The sequence below is a fragment of the Coregonus clupeaformis genome, unplaced genomic scaffold, assembly GCF_020615455.1.
Source record: "Coregonus clupeaformis isolate EN_2021a unplaced genomic scaffold, ASM2061545v1 scaf1925, whole genome shotgun sequence".
In the NCBI taxonomy this organism is placed as follows: domain Eukaryota; kingdom Metazoa; phylum Chordata; class Actinopteri; order Salmoniformes; family Salmonidae; genus Coregonus; species Coregonus clupeaformis.
Genome location: NW_025535379.1, coordinates 56,765 through 65,942, shown reverse-complemented (window position 1 = coordinate 65,942; position 9,178 = coordinate 56,765).

Genomic DNA, 9,178 nt, shown 5'->3' with positions numbered 1-9,178 from the left:
CTCTCATTTCTCTCTAAAAACTACCCCTGATCTCTCAGAACTACCCTGTCTCTCTCTACGAAAACCCCTGTGCTCTCACTTCCTAAACGTCTTCTCTCTAAAACTCACCCTGTCTTCTAAAACTACCCTTTCTCTCTCTAAAGCTACCCTGTCTGTCTCTAAAACTACCCTGTCTCTCTCTCTAAAACTACCTTGTCTGTCTCCTCTAAAACCTACCCTGTCTGTCTCTAAAACTACCTGTCTCTCTCTCTAAAACTACCCTGTCTGTCTCTAAACTACCCTGTCTCTCTCCCAAAACAACCCTGTCTGTTTCTCTAAACTATCCTGTCTCTCTCTAAAACGACCCTCTCTCTCTCTCGAAACTACCCTGTCTGTCTCTAAAACTACCCGTCTCTCTCTAAAACGACCTGTCTCTCTCTCTAAAACTACCATTGTCTCTCTCTAAAACGACCCTGTCTCTCTCTCTAAAACGACCCTGTCTCTCTCTCTAAAACTACCCTGTCTCTCTCTCTAAAAGCTATCCTGTCTCTCTCTCTCTAAAACGACCTGTTTGTCTCTAAAACTACCATGTCTCTCTAAATTCCACCTTGTCTGTCTCTAAAACTACCTGTCTCTCAAAACTACCCTTTTCTCTCTCTAAAACTACCCTGTCTGTCTCTAAAACTACCCTGTCTCTCTCTAAAACTACCCTTGTCTGTCTCTAAAACCTACCTATCTGTCTCTAAATTACCCTGTCTCTCTCAAAATTAACAATACCTGTCTGTCTCTCTAAAACTACTCATGTCTCTCTCTATAAACAATTCCCTGCCTGTCTCTCTCAAACTACCTGTCTGTCTCTCAAAACTGACCTGTTTCTCTCTAGAAGCTACCCTGTCTACTAAAGCACTACCTGTCTGTCTCAAAACTACTCCTGTCTCTCTCTCTAAACGACTCCTGTCTGTCTCCTAAAACTACCTGTCTTTCTCTAAAAACTACTGTCTCTCTCTCTAAAACGACCTGTGTCTCTCTCTAAAACTACCCCTGTCTCTCTAAAAACTATTCTTGTCTCTAAAGGACTGCCTGTTTGTCTCTAAAACTACCTGTCTCTCTCAAACTACCGCTACTGTGTCTCTCTAAAACGAATGCCATGTCTTTAAACGACCCTGTCTGTCTCTAAAACTACCCTAATACGTCTCTCTCAAAAGCCTACCCCGCATCTTGTCTCATAAAACGACTCCTGTCTCTCTCTCAAAACTACCCTGTCTCTGTCTAAAACTACCCTGTCTCTCTCTCAAAAACTAAGCCTGTCTGGGCTCTCCTAAAACTACTCCCTGTCTCTCTCATAAAACCATCCTGTCTGTCTCTAAAACTACTGTCTCTCTCTCTAAAACTACCTGTCTCTCAAAAATGACCCTGCTCTCTCAAACTACCCTGTCTCTCTAAAACGAGTCCTGTTTCTCTCTAAAACTACCCAGTCTCTCTCTCCATAAAACTACCCTGTCTCTCTCTAAAAATACCTGTCTCTCTCTCTAAAACTACCCTGTCTCTCTCTAAAACCTACCCTGTGTCTCTAAACTACCCTGTCTCTCTCTAAAGCTACCTGTCTCTCTCTCAAAACTACCTTGTCTGTCTCTAAAAATACCTCGTCTCTCTCTCAAAATAACCCTGTCTGTCTCAAAACTACCTGTCTCTCTCTCTAAAACTCCTGTCTCTCTCTCTAGAACTACCTGTCTGTCTCTAACTCCTTTTAATGTCTAAACTGCCTGTCACTCTAAAACGACTTCGTTCTGTCTCTCACTACCCTGTCTCTCCTCTCAAACTACCCTAATCTATCTCTACTAACGCACTTGTCTCAAAAGTATGCCTGTCTGTCTCTAAAACGACTGCACAGTCTGTCTAGCTACTAAACTACCTCTGTCTCTCTGTCAAAAGCTACCTGTCTCTCTCAAACGACTCCCTGCCTGTCGTCTCTAAAACGACCCTGTCTGTCTCTGCAAACTACCTGTCTTGTCTCTGAGCTGCCTGTCTCTAAAACTTCACCCTGTCTGTCTCTAAATGACCCATATCTGTCTCTTTCTAAAACTACCTGTCTCTCCTAAAACTACCCTGTCTGTCTCTAAAAAGACTTCCTGTTTCTCTCTCAAACTACCCTGTCTCCTCTCTAAAACTACCCTTTCTCTCTCTAAAACCTGTCTGTTCTCTAAAACTACCCTGTCTCTCTCTCAAAACTACCCTGTCTGTCTCTATAAAACTACCTCTCTCTAAAAATACTGTCTCTCTCTAAAACTACCCTGTCTCTCTCTCTAAATACCCTGTCTCTCTCTCAAAACTACACTGTCTCTCTCTAAAGCTACCTGTCTCTCTCTAAAACTACCCTGTCTGTCTCTCTAAAACTACCCTGTCTCTCCTCTAAAGACTACCTGTCTTCTCTCTAAAACGACCCTGTCTGTGTCTCTAAAACTACCCTGTCTCTCTCTAAAAGCTACCCTGTCTCTCTCTCTAAAAACTACCTGTCTCTCTCTCTAAAACAGCCTGTGTCTCTCTCTCTAAAACTACCCTGTCTGTCCTCTAAAACTACCCACTGTCTGTCCCTGTAAACTCCCCTGCAGTCTTCTTTAAAACTCACTCCTGTTCATGTCTCTGAAACCACTCTGTCTCTCTTCTAAACTAATTCACTTGTCTCTCTCTCTAAAAGATGCTTGTCTGCTCTTCTAAATCACCCTTTGTTCTAAAACTACCTTGTTCTTCTCTAAAACTACTTGTCTGTTCTAAACTCATCTTGTCTGATCCCTAAACTACTCTGCTCTTCTAAAACTCACTTGTCTGTTCTAAAACTACCTCTGTTTCTTCCTTAAAATTCACTCCTGTCTCTCTTCAAAACTACCTCTTTTCTCTTTAAAACTCACTTGTCTGTCTCTTTTAAATCTAATTCTTCTTGTCTTTCTCTAAAACTACTCCCCTGTCTTGTCTCTAAAACTACTACCCTGTCTGTCTCTAAAACTACTCCTGTTTCTCTCTCTAAAACTACCCTGTTTGTCTCTAAAAACTACCCCTGTTTCTCTCTAACAAGTCCCTGTCTGTCCCCTAAAACTATCCTGTGTCTCTCTCAAAACGACTCCTGTCTCTCTCTAAACTACCTTGCTTTCTTCAACTTAAAACGCATCTTGTCCTGCCTTCACTTCTAAAACGCACCTTCTCTCTAAAAACACCCCTGTCTTCTCTCTAAAACGACTTTGTCTCTCTCTAAAACTACCTGTCTCTCTCTCTAAAACGACCCTATGTCTCTCACTTCTAAAACGACCTGTCTCTCATCTAAAACTCCCTGGTCTCTCTCTCTAAAACTACCTGTCTCTTCTCTTAAAACTACCTGTTCGTCACTCAAACTACCTGTGTCCTTTAAACACTACCCTGTCTCTCTCTAAACAACGGCCTGTCTCTAAACTACTTTGGTCTGTCTCAAAACTACCCTGTCTCTCTCTCTAAAACGACTCTGTCTCTCTATAAAACTACCCTGTCTCTCTCTAAAAACTACCTGTCTGTCTCTCTAAAACTACTCTGTCTGTCTCTAAAACTACCCTGTCTCTAACCTCTCTAAAAAACTACCCTGTCTGTCTCTAAAACAATCCCCTGTGTGTCTCTCTAAAACCACAGCCTGTCTGTCTCTCTAAAACGACCCTGTTGTCTCTCTCTCTAAAAAACTACCCTGTCTCTCTCTCTCTAAAACTACCCTGTCTCTCTCTAAAACTACCCCTGTCTCACTCCTAAAAATACCCTCTCTCTCTCCTCTCTCTAAAAAACTACCCTGTCTGTCTCTCTAAAACTACCCTGTCTCTCTCTCTAAAACTACCCTGTCCTCTCTAAAGTATCCTGTCTCTCTCTTAAAAACGAACTCTGTTTGTCTCTAAAACGACCCTGTCTCTCTAAAACTACCCTGTCTCTCTCTCAACTTTACCCTGTCTGTCTCTAAACTACCTTGTCTGTCTCTCTAAAACTACCTGTCTCTCTCTCTAAACTACCTTGTCTCTCTCGTTTGTAAACATTATTAAGCTGCCTGTCTCTCTCTCAAAACTACCTTGTCTGTCTCTAAAACTACCTGTCTCTATCTCTAAAAATATACCCTGTTCTCTCTCTAAACTATTTTTGTCTCTCTCTAAAACTACACCTGTCTGTCTCTAAAAGAGCTACCCTGTTATTGCTCTTTAAAACTACCCCTGACTCTCTATAAAATACCCTGTCTCTCTCTCAAACATTATGTCTGTCTCTAAAACGACCCTGTCTGTCCTCTAAAACTACCCCTGATATGTCTCTCTAAAACTCACCCTGTCTCTCTCATCTAAAACTACCCTGTCTCTCTCTCTCTAAAACTACCCTCTCTCTCTAAAACTACCCTGTCTGTCTCTAAAACTACCTGTCTCTCTCTCTAAAACTACTCTCTCTCCTAAAACCCTACCTTGTCTGTCTATAAAACTACTCCTGTCTCTTCTCTTTAAAACTACCCTTCTCTAAACTACCCTGTCTCTCTCTCCTAAAACTACCTGTCTCTCTAAACACTACCCTGTCTTGTCTCTAAAACTACTTGCCTGTCTTAAACTACCCTTGTCTATCTCTAAATCCCTGTCTCTCTCTAAAACTACCCTGTCTCTCTTATAACTACCTCAATGTCTCTCTCTCAAAACTACCCTGTCTCTCTCTCTAAAACTACCCTGTCTATCTCTAAACTACCCTGTCTCTCTCCTAAAACTACCTTGTCTCTCTCTAAAACTCACCGCTCTCTCTCTACAAAAACTACCCATGTCTATATCTCAAAAACTACCCTGTCTGTCTCTAAAACGACCCTGTCTGTCTCTAACTGATAACAACATGTCAAATAATTAGCATTAGTCTGATCTTACAAAGAGCAATGGATAAATATAATATATTCAATTATATTGATCCATTGCTCTGTGTAAAAACCAGACTATTTTATTTTTTATTTTGGGGGTAGAATCAGCTTAATATTGCAGATAGATTGTAACTTCCATCAATGTAATTGTTCGATCACTTCCAATCCCCAATGTTTTATATATACTCCCCATTATTACTTTTCAACCCCACCATCCTTTCCTACAGTGGGGAAATTTTAGTGAACAACAATGCTTAGGCCTCTACTTCCACCCTATACTTACTATCTACATTTTATGGACACAGTCAATTTTACAATAATTATATTATATTTGATTTGCTCCTGAACTTCTTCTACTCAATCTCTCCGATGTTTTTTCATGATGTCCATCCGTTTGCTTCTCGATATGCACCATATATTTCTAACTGTGTTTTTTCCAAAGCTCCCAACATACAACCTATATACTTATTATGGACACAGTATGCTTACATTATTAGTTATCTGGTTATTATTTGTTGTTATTGTTATTAGTCCCATCCTTTAACTCCATTCAACTACCTCCCCATCTATCTCTTAACACCATCATATAGGATTTCTATTTGCCATATATATTTCAACCGAGACTGTGATGTTTTATACAAAATGCTGAACCTTTCTATTCTCATTGCCACAGATTGCTTAAACATTTTCAAAGTATTCTTATATTATTGATCGATTGACTATGACTTTCAGATCACCCAGTAATGCTTATCTGCAAGGAATTAGCTCCCATATAATATTGCAAATCCTTTAGCCATTCCTGGACCTGGTCCAAAAACAAGCTACAAATGGACAGAACCAAAACAAATGATCTAATGATTCTTCTGTCTCTTCACAGCAAAATCTGCAGAGCTGGGAAGATTGTATCCCCATATAAATAACATTCTATTGGTAGCAAGAATTTTATATAATAATTTAAATTGAAAGATTCTAATTTTTTGAACCGAGTGTCGTTTTGCGTGTAGTTCATAAACACTGCCATGGGATGTACGCCAAAAATCTCTTCGCAACTATTTTGCAATCTATATGGACGGCTGTCAATCCTGATATACTTTTTTTATTTATCACAGTTTTCCTTAACCAATTATATTCCTTAATGCAAGGCCGACAGACAAGTTCCTTATTTTCTCCCCTTCCACTTTCCTCTTCCATTTTTAGGTAAGGCTGCAATTATTTGGTTGTAATTTTGGGTAGAGCAGACATTTCCATATGTTTTTGTTAGCTGCATGTGCGACATAACTCCACCAGTCCTACCAATGATATAATTCTACGAAGATTATACAATTTTTTTAAATTTTGTCAAAAATAACGTTTTTGTCAATTAGTATATTTGAATTTAGCCACAATATTTGTTGCATTATTTGTTCTGTCGTTTCCTGGAGGATTAAATTGAAATTGCAACCAACTTTCTATGGCTTTTGTTTTAGAAATAGTGATATTTGGGAGATTATTTCCTTTTCAACTAACTGAAAATGAGAGGTTGTAATCTGAATAAAGGGAAAAAGGCCATTCTTGAACATTGGGTGAGACAATCTTACTAATTTGCTTGAGACCAGTTCGGATTTAAGTATAATTTTTTGTATTACTGAAGCTTTTTAGTGATAGGTCTAATGCTTTAATATTTAATAATTTTCTGTCCTCGAATTCATATTCATTATATAAATAGGCCCTTTTAATTTTGTTTGGCTTGCCGTTCCAAATAAAATTAAATATTTCATTTCTCATATAATTTAAAAAACTGTTCGCTAGGCGTAGGCAAGACCATAAGCAAATAGGTAAACTGGGATAATACTAAAGAGTTAATCAGGTGATTTTTCCACAAATTGACAGGTATTTACCTTTCCATGGTAGCAAGATCTTATCTATTTTTGCTAACTTTCTATTAAAATGTATTGAAGTGAGATCTTTATTTTCCTTTGGGATATGTATTCCGAGTATATCCACATCACCATCAGACCATTTTATTGGTAAACTACATGGTAATGTAAAATGGTATTTTTTAGTGATCCAATACGTAATATAGTACATTTGTCAGTAATTTGGTTGTAATCCAGAGAGATTAAAAAATGTATCTAGATCCTCTATGAGGCTGTGTGGAGGGATTCTAGTTGTGGATTTAAAAGAAAACATGAATCATCAGCGTACAATGACACCTTTGTTTTAAGCCTGGATTTCTAATCCTCTGATATTATTATTGGATCTGATTTTAATAGCTAACATCTCGCTGTACAATAAATAGATATGCCGAAAGTGGACAACCTTGTTTCACGCTCTTGACAGTTTAAAACTTTGAGAAATAGCCATTATTTACTATTTTACAACTAGGGTTACTGTACATGATTTTGACCCATTTTATAAGAGATTCTCCAGAATTGAAATGCTCCAGGCATTTATATAAACTCCAGTCGTACTTTATCAAAGCTTTTTCAAAGTCTGCTATGAATAGCAGGCCTGATTCCCATATTTTCCATAGTGTTCTATTGTTTCCAATACTTGCCTTATATTATCTCCAATGTATCTTCCATGTAAAAAACCTGTCTGATTAGAATGCATAATATCCGACAAAACCTTTTTAATTCTATGCGCTATACATTTTGCTAGAATGTTTGCATCACAACACTGAAGTGTAAGGGGCCTCCAATATTTTAAATGGACTGGATCTTTATATTTTCCACTTGTATCCTGTTTCAGTAATAATGAGATCAGACCTTCTTCTTGAGTGTTAGATAATCCATCATTTACATAGGAGTGATTAAAACATGCTAATAACGGTCCCCTTAGTATATCAAAAAAGGTTTGGTATACCTCGACTGGTATGCCATCCAACCCTGGAGTTTTCCCGGACTTAAAGTCTTTAATTGCATCCAGAAGTTCCTCTGTAATTTCACCTTCACATGAGTCTTCTCTGTATGGCTGTTAATTTTACATTATCAATAAAAAAAAATCTCTACAATTAGCTTCAGTTAGAGGAGATGGAGATGACTGAAAAGAAAACATATGCTTAAAGTACCTTGTTTCCACCTTCAAAAATAAAATTTGGTGAATCATGGGTGACTCACACATTGTAACCAATTTCATTAAATTATTTTTGGTAGCATTCCTATGTTGAAGATTAAAAAAGATTTTTGTGCATTTTTCCCCATATTCCATCCAGTTTGCTTTATTTTTATAATATATTACACTTGATCTTTCTTGAATAAGTTTCTCCATTTCTTTTGTTTTTCCTCTAATTTATTCTGAGCCTCTATGTTACAGTTTTTATTGCTATCTATCTGTTCTGTTAGACTTTCTATTTCCTTTGTTAGTATAAACTCTTTTGACCTAAATTGCTTTTGTTTTCGAGATGAGTACTGAATTGCATGCCTCTAAAGGCACATTTAAAGATATCCCATACAATAAGGATTTTGCTGTACCTATGTTCGTTGAAAAAGTCAGTTATAAATTCCTTTGTTCTAATTATAAATAAATTATCATCCAATAGACTTTGATTAAATTTCCAACATCCCGCCACGTGGAAATTCAGTAAGAGTAATGTATATGCCAATTATATGATGGTCCGACCACATTCTGTCCCTATCAACACTTTTTAAACTTTTGGTGCCAACGAGAATGAGATAAGAAAGAAGTCAAGACGACTAGCTGAGTCTCCGCCATGTATATCTCACTAGATCAGGATATTTAAGCTCCATATATCTACTAGTTCTAATGTATCCATGACATTCACAATTTCCTTAAGAGCATGTGGGTGATTGTTTGTGGTGTGATTTCCTTTACGGTCCATTGAGCTATTTAAAACAGTATTATAATCCCCACCATAATAATATTGTCTTGAATTGCTTGCATGGTTGATAATTTATTATATATATATATTGTCAAAGAAATGTGGATCATCATTATTTGGTCTGTAAAGGTTAATGAGCCATGTCTGTTTATGGTCCAATAACATATTTAAAATAATCCATCTACCTTGCGTATCTATTTGGACAATTTATGCGATACGGATCTAAATTACTGTTAATTAATATAATCACTCCTTTTGAGTTTTTTGCCCATGGGAGAAGTATATTTCTCCCCCCATTCCCCTTTTCCACGCAATTTCATCTAGAATTGTTGAATGAGTTTCCTGTAAACAATAGATATTATATTCCTTCTCTTTGAGCCATGTAAATATTGTTATTCTTTTGTTATTATCAGCTAAGCCATTACAATTATAGCTGGCTATACTTATTTCCATAGTGAGATACAAGTTTCAAGTCTATTTATCATTATATATGGTTG